General features: G+C 55.9%; 1 protein-coding gene across 3 annotated transcripts in view; it reads right to left on the bottom strand.

Moving 5' to 3' along the window:
* Positions 1 to 13947, bottom strand: part of PSD2 (pleckstrin and Sec7 domain containing 2) — a 147386-nt gene extending 133439 nt beyond the window's left edge. Inside the window, exon 1 of one of the 3 annotated variants that reach the window (XR_010380379.1) lies at positions 13453 to 13946. The gene's annotated coding sequence lies outside the window, so the exon portion shown is untranslated. Of the gene's footprint in view, positions 1 to 13452 lie in introns of all 3 variants that reach the window. The other 2 variants (XM_064484346.1, XM_064484342.1) reach the window with 2 other exon arrangements.
* Positions 13948 to 14149: the final 202 nt, after the last annotated feature.

The following is a 14149-nucleotide window of genomic DNA, read 5'->3' as shown; positions in this document are numbered from 1 at the left end:
AATGTGCTCCTTTCACCAGGAGGAGTAGGGAAGGCACTGTGCTTTGGCAGTCATGCTTGGGGTTTGGAGCGTGGACTTGGAAGTCATACTGACAGATTTGAATTCTGGGTCAGCTGAAAGATCTTGGGCTTGCGCTCTCCAGTCTTGGTTTTCTTATCTGTATAATGGGGATCATGCAAGGCCTGACCTCAAGGGATAGCTAAGTTCAAATGAGATATTGCATCCAGGTGCTGAAAGAGAGATTCTTCCATTAAGGGGCAGCTGTTACTACTAATATTCTTCTAGCTCTTAACAAGACAGGCCCTTAGCATAGAGCTACCGGCAACTCTTTCTGGACCTCAGTTTCTCCATTTGTACTTCCAGCCCTCACACTCTTAGGGTGGGTGACTTAGATGATCTCACTGAAGAGAGGACCCCTCCCACATCAGTCAATCCGTGTGTGTCAGGGTGGGGGGGTTGGGGAGGGAAGGCGACAGGCAATGCCCAACCAACGATTTCACCAGGCTGGGCAGGCAGCGCCAGGCAGGCGGGAGCTGGTCAGGTTTTTAATTGAACGCGATGCAAATGAAATGTAAATACCATGCAAATAAGCTCTTGCCAGGAGGCGCCGGGCCGGGAGCAGAGGGAGCAGGGAGGGGACTGCTGAGCAGGGGCCCTCCCCTGTCCCCCTTTCTCTCTCTCCTGTGGCTGCCCATGCCCCTGCCCAACCCCTGGTGCTGCCCACCCAGCCAGGCCATTACATCTCGGAACAGCGGGCACTGCATCCCCCCAGAGCCACCCCCTTCCAGATCCACATCTCTAACCCTGAGGCTCCTGGTGGTGGTGACAGGATGCTCAATGAGGAGCCATGGAACCTGTGGATGGGACTAGGCTAACCCAGACACAGTCACACAGAAAGACCCATGGAGACATAGAGGGGACACACAGATATAGACATGCAGGAATCCACATTTCCCTCTCAAGTTCCCTGCAACACTGAGACCCACAGGGGCAGCCAATAACACACAAATATACACAATTGCACACTGCATCGCAAATACACACAGTGGCAGAAATACACCCAGTCATAGGGGCACATGCCTACACACACACACACACACACACACACACACACACACACACACACACACAAACACACAGTCTGCCCTGCCATGAGGATGGCAAACTGAAGTTCCTGTGCTGGCCTGAGGTCAGGGCTGGGGGATGGGGGGGACAGGCACCCTGTGTGGTCAGAGCCTGGTGGTCTGAGTGAGGCCAGATGGGCTGTAGGGGGTGAGGAGATCCTTCCAGGTGGCCTGGGCCCTTTGCCCATCCCCTATCCAAAGACACATCACCATACCCCAGGGCTCATAGCCACTAGACAACCCCAGGCGTTGGTCCATCCCCAAGTCCTGGGGTACTGAACCCCATCCTGGGATTTGGAATCCCCCTGTGGTTATATAGCCTCCCTCCCCTTGAGGCAGCCAGCTGTTTGGGGGAGGTTGGCCCAGGTGACAGGGCCTGATCTGCTACCTAAGGAATCCATCCCTACCTTGCCAAGGGGTAGGGGATGAAGAACAGGGGAGTGGAGGAAAGGCTGAGCCTTCTGGACAAACCTCCACTCCATCCAGGATCCACATCTGGGGGTGGTTCCAGCCCCCACCCCCGAAGTGACTCACGACCCACATTTAACTCTCATTAGCGCCTCTGAGCCCAGCTGGGAGGGACAACCGCCAGCTTCCCCCAGCAGACAAGGAGCTCTGGGTGGGCCGCCCTCGCAGCCTCAGTTTCCCCCCAGGGGCCTGGCCCAACGACAGGGGCTGCGTGGGAGAGCTGTGGCTCATAGTCCCCTTCATCTGAACTGGGGCTGTCCTCCGCCCCATGGAATGAGGGACTGGGTGTGGCCTCTTCCAGGAACCCCAGCCCCAGTGCCCCTGCCATATGCACCACAGCTTCAGATAATCCCCCACCCCAACCAGGGCCCAAGGGTCAGGAAGGAGGGGAGGGGGCAAGGAGTTAGATCTGAGGGGACTGAAGTTGCCGATGATACTGTGGCCAATCAGGCCCAGGCGCCCTCCAAAAAAAAATGCTCCCCCTCAGCCAGGGCCTTACACAGGGCGGGGGTGGATGAATGGGGCCAGAGAAACGGGGACGTGGCCAAGGACCCATGGCCATTCTGACCTCCTTCCTTCCCCTGCTTCACAGCCTCGACCTTGCTCTTATTTTAACTAACTCAGCCTCTACTCCTTCAAGGTGCACAGGATGCCCTGGGCGCAGGTCTCTGGGAAGCCATGCCAAAGACCCCCACCCTACCCCAGGAGGGGCCAGTTCGGCCTGCCTCGCCCACACTCCCTCCCCTCTTCTCCTCTCTGTGGGAAGGAGGCAGCTGGGGCGGGGGTGGCCTCGGGAGCGTCTTGCCCGTGTGATCGTGCCGAGCCGGGAATTCGGGGCCATGTGGGAAAGACATTAGTGCCGGCCGCCCTGCCAGCTAGGAATGCGCCCCCCGCTCTGCAGCCGCCGCCTGCCTGGCCCAGAAACGGTGACTCACCCGCTCCGTGTTCGTGTTCCCACCCCCTCATCGTGCACCCTCCACAGCCCACCACAGGCCTGGCTGCGGGCTTTCCAGTCTCCCTGCCTTGCTCCCGCTGGTCCTGCTACCTGCCTTGCCTATCCTCCAGTCTCTACCAATCTCATCATGCTGAAAGGGATCACACCTCCTGGGGAGACCTCAGACCCCCTCCCCAGGCCTATCTATTCTCTGGAGAATTGCTGTGATTAAACACTTCTTTGGGACTTAGCCCCCCCAGGATGTCTCCCTCATTCCAGAAGTACTCAACTCTGGGCCCTCACACCCTTCCCAGAGCCTGGAGCACAGGGCAGGTGCAGAAAAAAGAAAGACATCAATGTTAAATTTGGGAAGCAGAGTATTGAGTGGGGAGTGCTGTTTCTCCAGCTTCCCCTCTGAGACCTTGGAATAGTAAACAATGCTACCTCCCTCAGAATATGTGACCTTGGATCCCTTGTCTGAGCCTTCCTTTCCTCACCTAATACAGAAGCTTTTGTCTATAGTATCCTCAGCTCAGGGGCTGTGGCTGAGAGGGCTTCAGTCACAATGACACAGTGATGGTGGTGATGACATTACTCGTAATCGCAGATATTTAATGAACACCTACTATGTGCCAGGCCCTCAGCTGGTTATCTTCTAGATACTATCTCACATCACCCCTGCCTTAGTCTTGTGAGGGTAGGGCCTGTTACTCTTCTTTTACAAATGAGGAAACCTTGACATGTGGTGAGGGGAAGGCACTGACTCAGGGACCCGCCTCCAGGGCTCTGGTCCCAGAACCCCCAGAGCTCTCCAGAGCCCATGCAGGAGCATCCTCTAGGTCCGACTCTTCCAAAGACCAAACTGGACTCCAGTAGGTAATCCCTTGCAGCTCCCACCCCCATTGGAACCCCACAGCCAGCCTCCCACCTCACCCAAGTCCACCTCTCATAACGTTTAATAAGAAGTAATAGCACGAAGCAGCGGGCACCTGCCTCATTTTTAATTATCTCATTTACATTTAATTTTCCCCACCAACGTGATGCACTTTATTAATGTTTTACCTAAGAGCATCTATTTATAGGCTAAAAATATGTTCATAAAACTAATGGGCAACACTTCTCTTTTGGAGCCCCCTAGTTCAGAGGGGGGACCCCCAGATGGGGCCTTAGGCCCTATGACCCAGCAACCAACATAGTTCTTGACTCTGGAATAATGAATGAGCAGATGTCCCAGAACCCTTCAGAGCATGCCCCTTCCCTTCCAGCCCCCAAAAAGAATGATTATTGAGCGCTTACTCTGCTAGACACTTTATGGGAATATCTCATTTAATCCCTGTACCAGACCTTACAGACAGGTACTATTAAACACCTGTTCTACAGATGGACAAACCCGGAAAGATGAAGTATCCTGCCCAAGGTCACACAGGAAAAGCTGGTATTGCGAACTTAGGGTATATGACTTAAAGCCTGCTCTCTGCACTGCAGGATTGGGTGGCCCACACAGAAAATCCATGCCCCGGTCGTACGGACACCAGCTCCAACATTTTGAGATCTTGGGTCTATGGGAAAGTGCACCCTGTGAGTCTCAGGATGTCAGTGGAATTGGGTGACAAGGTGAATGGGAGGAGTGGGGCTCAATGACTCAGGTCTCACAGCAGTGGACCCCCAGGGGTCCTGGAGATCTGGGTATAGTTTTCCAGGCCTCTCAGTGCCCAATGGCTGTGACTTCCACGGAGGGTCCTGGAAATACTAGCGCACCCATCTTGCTTTTCCCCGCTGGTCCCGAGATGAAAGCGGGCCTCCTCTAAAGCACAATGGATGAGCACAATTTCTGGTTTCCAGGAGGAAAGAGAAAATATGAAACCCAAAATGAAGCCCGAGCCCGGCGCTGGTGGAAATACATAGCTCCAGGGCAAGAGGCAGTACAGATACTCTCCTTGACCTCAGCTCCTTGTGGGCAGCATGGACCCTCAACTTGGCTTTAGCCAGGACTGCAGACAGGCAGTATGGACAGTGAGTCCATGACTTGGCCAGGCCTTAGGCAAAAGGACAGTGTGGACACTCACCTGAACTCCAGCCACACTCTGGGTGGGCGGTGTGGACTCCTCCTCAACCCCAGTCTTAACTCACAGAACCAGGAACTCCTTTGAGATTTGAGGGAGCTACCCGCTGCCCTGCTGTAGGGGCACAGACCTACTTTTCAATAAATGCCTGGGGGTCCCAGAAGCTCCACTTGTTACTGCAGGACAAGAGAGGGCCACCTTGGCACCCAAAGGTCTGATTAGCACCCTTGAGCCACACTTACCTTCCACCCTCGGTTTGCTTATCCAGAAAAGGGAGATTGTGACCTCAGAGAGCTACCAGGACTGCCATGGTGATTAAATGAGATGGGGCAGCCAGGGCTTGACCATCTACTCCACTCCTGAGGGTCTTCTCTTCTTTATAGCTCCCTCACTATATAAAAGAGAAAGCAAGACCCAGAGAAGCCAAAGTTATACCTGAAGATCACATAGCATATTGGGATCGGGGTAGAAGTGAACCAGGTTTAGGTCTCACATCGGGGTGGGACTTTAGGAAACTCCATGGACTATAGTGGGTTAAGCTGCACCCTGGCACCTGGTCCAAGCTGGGTGTGTGCATGTGTGTGTGTGTGTGTTGCTGGTGAGGGGGTGCAGTGGACGGGGTGTCAGGGGAGCTGCTGCCGCCGCCTCTCTGGTATTTTTAGCCTCTGAGAATGAGCTGAGCTCAGGGCTCTGAGCAACCATCAGCAGTGAGGGAAAAAGGAAGGTCCCCGCCACCCCTCCCTACCACCGCCAGCCTGGAGCCGGGTTTGGATAGGGGGGCCAGCCTGGGAAAGGGCATGGACCCCAGGGACTGGAAGTAGTCAGGTCCTGAAACCCTGTAACCCAGCCCACCCCCATCCTGGTCATCTTTCCCATGCCCCCTTTCTATGGGGTGTATCAGCACCCAGTCAAGCTGGCAGGGACAGGCACCTCCATCTCACCCCTGCTACCCTCAGCTTCCCCTGCTAGAAGCTCCGGGCCAGCTCTTGCCTGTGCGGCCAGGTCAGAGCTGCTTGGTTCCCATGACAACGGATGACAGCAGCAGAAGCTGCTGGCCACAGGGTCAGGGGTGAGGGGGGGGTGTGGGTGTCAGAGCAGGAGAAGGGAGCGGGCCCAGCACAGAAGTGGGGGAGGGGGCCGGAGTGAAGGACCCCGAGAAACTACAGCCCCTTCTGGAGGTCTGAACTCTTAGGAGACTAGAACTTTGGCTGATTGATCCTGGAAGGTACTCCACTGCACTAATTGGGAAAGCTAGACTGGAAGGGCTGGCTGTGTCTTTGGTCATGTGATCACAAAGCCAGCTACGGGGTTACAGCTTGGATGGAAATCCTAGCCCCTTGCCTCTCTCAGCCCAGGACTCTGATCCTCTGCTAGGATCTTGGGGGATAAGAGGTGGAGCCCAGATGTCTAGGATGTGAACAAATCCTGAAGCCCTTCAACCAGCCTGGCCTATAACTTGGAGTCCCCATCCAGTCCCCCTGGAGTAGTCAAGGCCTCAGAACTGACAGGTCATTTCTATTCAAGTCTAGCCCCCCACTTACTAATACAGGATATGTTGTTTCCCTTGGAAGGGGACATGGCAGGGAACATGATCATGTCCTCCTGCTGACTCCCCAGCTCAGCGCCAGGGGGCCAGGATGGGGTTGGGAATTTACCCCACATACCCAGATTAACTGAAGTCTTCACTCCAGACTTAAGTCCATCCAAAGGTTGCCCAGGTTCCAGAACCGTCATTGACTCCCACTGTCCCCAAGACAAAATACATTCACTCATCCTGGAGCTTGAGGATGACCCCGTAGTCCCCTGGGCTCCCTCCAGTATGGTCTCCTCACTGTCCCAGTCTCCAAGTCTCCTAGGTAAGCAGGCTCAACTCTACTCATACCTCCTCCAAGAAGCCTTCTTGGCTCCTTCTATCCAAGTAGATCTCTTGTTCACCAAGGAGTACAAGGCTTGAGAGTTGACAAGGACCTTTCACAGAGGACTTCTCATTCCACCCTCATAGTATCTCTGGGAAGTAAAGCCCAGAGAGGGAAGCTTCCTGTAGAAGGTCATACAGCTTGTGAGCCTGGTATCCAGCTGTAAGCCCCCTCTTCTCTTGGGGCCCCCTCTTGGCAATCACCAGCCTGTGGCCCTGCAGTTGGGATCCTCAAGCTCAGACCCAACAGTTTCTTTCTCCAATTCATTATACACAGAGAGCTACCACATGTCCTCTGCCTCCAATGCATCCATTTATTCAACATTATTAAGCACCTAGCATATGCCAGGTAGAAAATCCTCTCCCCTTTGGAGCTTATTTTCTAGCTGGGAAGACCAGCAAGTAAACAGGAGTGTTTACGTTATGATCCCAGCAAGGCTGTGATGGGGCACCCAGGACAGTGGGTACATGGAAGAGAGTTCTCCAGCCAGACTTAGAGTCAAGGCAGATTCCAACCACAGCTCAGCCTCAGCCTCCATTAGGTCCTCCCTGCCTGGAGGACTTTACTCCCATGTCTAACCTCAATCCCACTAGCTGCAACCCCTAAAAGACTTTGTAAGTGGGTGACTGGCTAAGAAAGACCAATACCCAGGTCCATGACCCCAGTGCTTTATCAACCAGCACCCCTTTTGAGCCTCCCACCCCCAGCTCTGTTTGGGGAACTGGCACACCAGCGGAGCCATGGGAGCCAGCAGGTGGTAGGTAGGCCGGCAAGGGTCAGGGCCTCCCCTTCCTGGGACTGCTGAGCCAAACAGGGAACAGGGGAGGGAAAGAGGCCACGGGATTGCTGCTTGGTCTTCAGGGTCTGAGGGCCACCAGGAAGGGAAGAGAAAATGAGAAAAGAACTCAGTCTTGGCTTCCAAAATCCTCCCACCTATTGGAGCCATGAGGGCTGCAGGAGGCAGGGCAGGCTCCTGACACAGGACCCAGCACCCCCGCTGGGGGTGGGGGTCGGAGCACTGGGCACCCTCGTGATGAGGCCGGCTGCAGGGCGATTAATCTTGTGAGGCCTGTGCGTCAGCCCCCCACTCCTCAGCCTCCCATGGTCAACCCCGCCCGCGCTGCCCTGGGAGTTAATCTCTGCTCGGGGGACTTCTCAGCCGCTGTCACGGCTGCATTAATTCTGAGGCAGAGGGAGGCAGGCAGGAGGGACACAGTTGTGGTGGGGGTTGGGGGGAGGGGGGAATAGACTCCTTGGGAAGGTTTCATGGTCAGCAGCTGGTGAGGAGGGGTCCCAAAGGATGGGGCCTGGGTCCCCTTCAAGGCCCAGCCCTCAGTGAGGGGTTGGGGGTGTCTATATTATCCCCTTCAGACCATCATAGCCCCTGCACCCCAGCCTCTAGCCCTCAGCCACCAGCTGAGCCCCAAATGCAGTTTGCAGTTTTGACAGCAGATGTCTCTCCTATTATGATTTATCAAAATGCTTAAAGTAAATAATACACACATATTTATAGTAAAGGAGGGGGGCAGTAAAAGGTGGGAGGAACTGAATCGGGTCAGGGGGGTTTGAGGCCAAAGACTCAGAACATCCTTGCCTCTGTCCCCAGCCCTCCCCACTCAGAGGAGGCTTGACCCGGCCTGGCCCTAGGGAAAGTGGGCTGGGGTGACATCAGACCTGCCCAGCTGCCTGCCCGAGCCTGGCCCCCAGAGGTCGGTCAGGGAGTGGGTGGACCTGCCTTGCTGGGCCCCCGCCAGGCTTGGGAGGCAGCCACCTGGGGGAAGCGGCTGAGCCAGCCTCACACCTCGGCCTCGTTTCCATGGCTTCACTGCGTCCTGGCTCCCGAGGGCTCTGTCGCCTTATCAACAGCGGCGCAGCGGGCACTGCCCTTGCCCTCACCCTCGCAGCCACTCCCCCCGGACCCCAGCAGCTGCCTGTGGATCCCGCTGCGGCAGAGCCAAAACTCAGCTACAGGCGGTGTCCCTTCCTGGGCAGGCTCAGAGCTGTGTGAGGGGCTGGGAGGGTGGTGGGAAGATGCCAGGAAGGTGGAGGGACGGAGGTCTTTGTACCTCCAGGCTGTACCCACTTTGGGCCCCCCAGATACCCACACCCTGTCATTCCAGGGAAGTGGGCAGTGATCCTGGGCTACGCTCTCATCCCTCACTCTCACTCCACAGTGTGCTCTTTGTTTTCAAACCTTTTCTGGGCTTAAGAACGTTTAGTTAAAGAACTTTATTGGGTTTTCTGACTTGAAAAGCAATATACGTTTTCTGCAAAAACAAAAAGTAAGGAAATAAAATGTCAGAAAGGACAGAAAAGTTTGAGTAAGTAATGCTTGACCCTAATCCCGCATCTGGGCAGGACCACAGGCAGCATGTGGGATAGGGACTGGGTGTGTAGGGGGGTCTCTTCCAGCCAAAGCCTGAAGCATAACCAGGTGTTTAATGTCAGCTTCTAAAAACAGAGAAACTTGACTGTGTGACCTTGTATGTCCCTCTACCTCCACCTCTCTGAACCTCAGCTTCCTGATCTATAAAAGGGGATAACAAATCAATGCCATCCTCACAGGGTTGTAAGGATTAAGAAAGCTGGAAAGTGCAATGGATGGCCCAATGCCTGGCACACGGGCAACAAGCTCTATGTCTTGTGAGGTGGGGGATACTGTTAGCACCTCTAACCAAGGATAGAGGCAGAATATGGAGGTTTTAGGGGGCTGGGGAAAGGGGGCTCTTTCTAGTAAGTTTCCCCTCACCTGTGGACAGTACTCCAATTAGAATTGGAAACACACGAGAGGAAAAAAATGTCCAGAAAGAGGAGATGTGTTTATTCAGCCCACAGAGGTTTTCTGGTGCCAGTGCCGCCCTTGCTGAGCTGCAAACCGCAGCCCTGAAACCAGGTGGTGTCACCCAGAGTGATTGGCAGTGATGGGGGTGGCACTGGGACACTAGACCTGGCCTGTAGAGGTTAAGAAAGCTCTTGTAGGAGGCACCACCTGAAAAGGGAGGGAGGCATCAGTCAGGGAGAGAGAAGGCAACAGGAAGCAGTCCTGCATGTGGACAGGGCTGGGGCCGCTGGCCACCAGAGCCCCCAGCCCCAGCCCTACCCCCAGCCCAGGCCTGGAGCCCTGCAGGACCCGGCTCTCCTCCCCTGGACCCACCCCATCTTCACGCCCTGCTGCCTGGAATCTGAGGCAGCCCTTGTTCTCTGGCAGGAGGGGAATTTAATGCCACTGAGGGATGGCAGGTCGACAGGCGAAGAGAGATGAAAGTGTCCGCTCTGGCAGCTGGGTCGGTGGCCTCGTGGGACCCTCCCATCCCTTCTCTATCTTCCCCAGCCATTCTCAACTCAGTGTGGCAGGAAGAGCCCTCAAGGGGCCCTCAGGGGAGCTGTGGACCACTAGGGACAGGACTCTCTGCAGGGCTGTGTGAGCTTGGGGGCAGCTGAGCCTCTCTGTGCCGATTACCTGCCTACAGGGTGCCTGGGCCAAGATCTGTGTTATTAACATGCTGGTGGCTGCTGTCCCTCCCCCGCCTTGGCTGTTGTCAGCAGTGCCTGTCAGCAAAGAGCTGCGGGTGGGCAGTGGGGGGCCAGGGCTGGCTGCACAGTGACCTCCATCCATCCATCTCTGGCACCTGGGAGGGAGTGGGAGCCGGTGCTGCAATCAGGTCAGGCCTAAGCAGCCTTGACTGCAGCAGCGTCATGCAGCCATCACTACCTCCTTCTTTGTGACAGCACAGAGCTGGGCTGAACCTGGGAATAGAGGCTGGGGCCCCAAGACAGAATCTGCCCCTGGGCCACCAACGCCATGTGCTTGTTGTAAGTACTATGTGTTTTGTTGCTGTGAGGTGACCTTGTTGCTCTGCAAAGCACCCTGCCAAGTGTCCCACCCTACAATCCCTGGTTATTCTGCCCTTTTTTCCTGGGAACAGAGAGGCAAGGGCATTTGGCCAAGGTCATCCACAAAGGCACATGTACAAACACACACACACATGCAGAATGTGGCTTTGACACACAGTGACCACGAAGAGAGGACTAATATGTCCAGATTCAGACTCCCAGGCCCTCTTTCCCATCCATGCAGGGGGCCTGTCTCCCCAAAGCAGGCTAGTGCAAGGGTCTGACAGCCAGGAGCCCAGGTTCTAATCAGTGCCTTACTACCATCTTGCTCTGTGACTTGGGCATGTCACATATGACTCTTGGGCTTCAGTTTGTCATCTGTAAAACAGATAATCCCTATCCCGATGACTTTCTGGAGCCAAGGGAGCAAATATACTTAACAAATGGAAATCATCCCAGGCTGAAGACAGCCTCCAACTAGCCTTGCGCCATGGGGAAGTACCCATACAGGGCCCAGTTCTTGGCCTACAATCACCCAATACACCACAGGGGCTGTCCTGCTTCCTTCTTCCTGCACAACATGACCACAGTAAGCTCATAGCAGGGGGTCCAAGGCCCAGTGTGGAATGTTGAATCAGGCTTGGAGGCATGCAACAGGGGCCCCAGTTTGAGTCGGGGGATAAGGGCAGCAAGGGACTAGGTCAGAACAAACCCCACTGCCGTCGGTGGGGGAGAGGGTGCTTGGCAGGCGCTCGGCAGGCTAGGGTGGGGAGAAGCCTTTGGCGGCCACAGAGAACAAAGAAGCTGGGGTTGCCAGGATATTCTGTGGCGCTGAAGCCGGCGGTGGTGGGGCTGGGAGAGGGGCTGTGGCGGCCGTGGGAACCATGCCTGCTGCCCCCAAGCCAGCTCCCCAACCTAGACTGGGCCTCAGGGGCAGGTTGGGGGTAAGAGGGGCTGCCAGAGCCCTCACTCTGTCCACAGAGTTGCACGGCTGTCAGGGCAAAGACCTAGGAAATGCTGCAGACAAACACATGGTGCATGATGTCAGCATCACCAAGGGGATCACAGGTGCACACTGACACACAATGTCACGAGCACACACCCAGGGTTATAAAGGCAACGTCACAAGGTCACAGCATGGTCACAAGCCAGCGTCACATTCACACAGAATCCCTGATATCAGTCTCAAGGCCACACCCACAATGGTCACACAGACAAAACACAAACCACAGAGAACCACCCAGTGTCTTGTCACAGGGTCATGCATGCCATACAATATCAGTGTTGCATATCCAGTGTCACACATTCAGTTGTACAACCTAGTATCAGGCTGGGTCTATTACAGGATTGAACAATGTCACAGGATTATATATGCAATGTCACAGAATGTCCCCAAAGTGTGGGGCTGCTGACATGAGGTCTCACATCAGTCTACCTCACAGTCGCAGACCCATTTTAATAATGTCACAGTGTCACACAGAGCCACATGGCTGCACAAGGCCTTACACAGTTGTCAAGGCCTTGAAGCATCTCTCTCTCCCTCTCTCTCTCTCTCACACACACACACAGAGCTACAAGGAGGCTGGGTTTGTCTCCAGCCCCATGTGCACTCACTCCCAGCCTCTCCAACCATACCCTGCCACCCAGGTTGGGGGACGGGGTGCTTGAGGTGAAGACCCGGGTCACCAGGAGGTCAAGCTCCCAACTGTAGCAGAGGGGAGCTGAGGGCACCCCCAGGGAGGGAAATTGGACATACAACTCCACAGGGAAGCCTGTCTCTAAGTACTTCTCAGTCAGACGGAGAGCAGCAGGGGTGAGCCTGCAACAGAAAGACAGAGGTAAGAGATACAGAGAGGTACAGAGATGTAGAGACACAGGAGACACGTAGAGACTCAGAGACTGGAGATGACAAGACACAGACAGAGACACGGAAAAGAGAGCCAGAGACCAGCAGGGACCATCAAGACAGAGAGCCAGACAGAAACAGGCAGAGACGGACATGCCGGAGCAGGGCCTGCCCAGCACTGGGGCAGCAGCTAGGCCACCCTGTGGAGAGATGAGATGTGGGGAGGCTGGGGCTTTAGGGAGGACACACACCCTGGGTGGAAGGTGGGGTGCATCTTGGTGAGATGTAGGTGAATAATAGTTTTAAAATAGCAGCGCCAGCTGCCATTGACTGAGTACTTACGAGGAGCCAGGCCCTTCCCTAGAGTGATCTCATCTCATCCTCAGGCAACTTCACGGCAGAGAGACTCTTACTGTCCCCGTTTCCCAGATGAGGTAACTGAGGTCTCATCATGTGTTTAGCCTCACAGCTATCCCCACCCCTGCCCGGGCCTCCTCCAGACAGAGGGGCTGGACTACCACTTCCACAAAATGGAGCATGAGAAGCCAGAGTTGGCAGAGGCGAGGGGCTACAAGCTTAGGGCTCCTGTGTTGAGGGGTGGGCCCAGGAGCCATGGCTGGACTGCGGGTTGGCACACGAGAGGGTACAGGCCGGCTGAGTCACAGCATCCCCCCCTTGGGGCTGGCACCAGAGCCGTCCACCCCACACCTGTAGGCATGCCAACGAGGGCTGGCCGAGGCCATCTGCGGCCTGTGTGCTGCCAGCAGCCAGGCGGGGGGCAGGCAGAGGCCTCCTGCCCAGGTGCCCCCTGCCGGACAGGCTTCCCGCCCCTACTCCCCAGGGAGGACCCTCCCCACCTCCAAAAGGTTCTGGAGGTGCCACGGTCTGCCTTGTGCAGGGGGCGAGGGTGCCCCAGGCGGCAACACCTCCCCCTGCTCCCCGCTGGACGCCCCCTCCTTCGGCAGAGCCGCCTGGAGAGATCACAGGCAGCCACATGAAAGGGAATTTTTCCCAGGCAGAGATGAAGTTGAAAGCTGCCTCCCACCGCCCCCGCCTGCCCCCGCTGTGCCAGGCCAGGCTGCTGAGCTCCTGGTGCTCGAAGGGAGCTTGCGACACCCGGGAAGGGGTTGAGGGTCAGAGCCCCTGCCCAACATGGCTGCTTTTTCTCCTCCCCGGAACAATGGCAGAGATAGCCCGTTTCCCCCACCTCACTGCCCACTCAGCTTCAGAAGTCGCCCCTTCCCTCATCCCCAAAGCCCTTACCCACCTGAAGCCAGACCCCAACATCGTCGGTAAGTCCTTCCTCAAGTCTAGCTCCATCTCAACAAGGCTCTGAGCAGCTGGATAGAGGAAATGGTCAAGCGGATGACAGGCCTCATCCTGCAGGCCGGCCTCTGTGATGTCCAGGGGTGGGGCATGCAGCTGCCACCCCTTCCTGTTCAGGCTGCCCTGGACTAGACCATGTGGCTGTGTGGTGATTTCCCCAGACATCTGGCCCTGGAGGTCCCAGACAACCTTAGGCCAACAAACTTCCTGGGGGGTGGGGACAGTCACACAAGAGCCAAAGTCAGGGACACCTCTAGGCCCTAGTACAGCAGCCTGGAAGGGAGTAATATGGGGATGGTGGGGGGTGTCTGTGTGTGTGCCAGGCACAGCCAAGTCCCCATGAACCTGGGCTAAAGCCAATCCCTGGGGAATCACCTCAGTGGCTGGGGAGCACTAGATCCCTGCAACTGAGAAGAAAGAAATAAGAACCTGACAGGCAGCTCAGGCCCCACCTCTAGTACCGCTGGCTGCTTTGCACTGATCAGGCTTGATGACTTTAGGTAAACAGAGAAGGTAGCACCAGGTGAATGAAGGTCCCTGGAGGTCCAGATCCTGAGGTAGTGGGTACAATCAGGCAGGCGAGGTGCTCCAGTACCAGCCATTTCCAGATTAAGAGAATTTCCATCCTGTCGGCCAGG

The sequence above is a fragment of the Camelus dromedarius genome, chromosome 3 (genome assembly GCF_036321535.1).
Source record: "Camelus dromedarius isolate mCamDro1 chromosome 3, mCamDro1.pat, whole genome shotgun sequence".
In the NCBI taxonomy this organism is placed as follows: domain Eukaryota; kingdom Metazoa; phylum Chordata; class Mammalia; order Artiodactyla; family Camelidae; genus Camelus; species Camelus dromedarius.
This window is presented reverse-complemented; position numbering and strand designations above follow the sequence as displayed.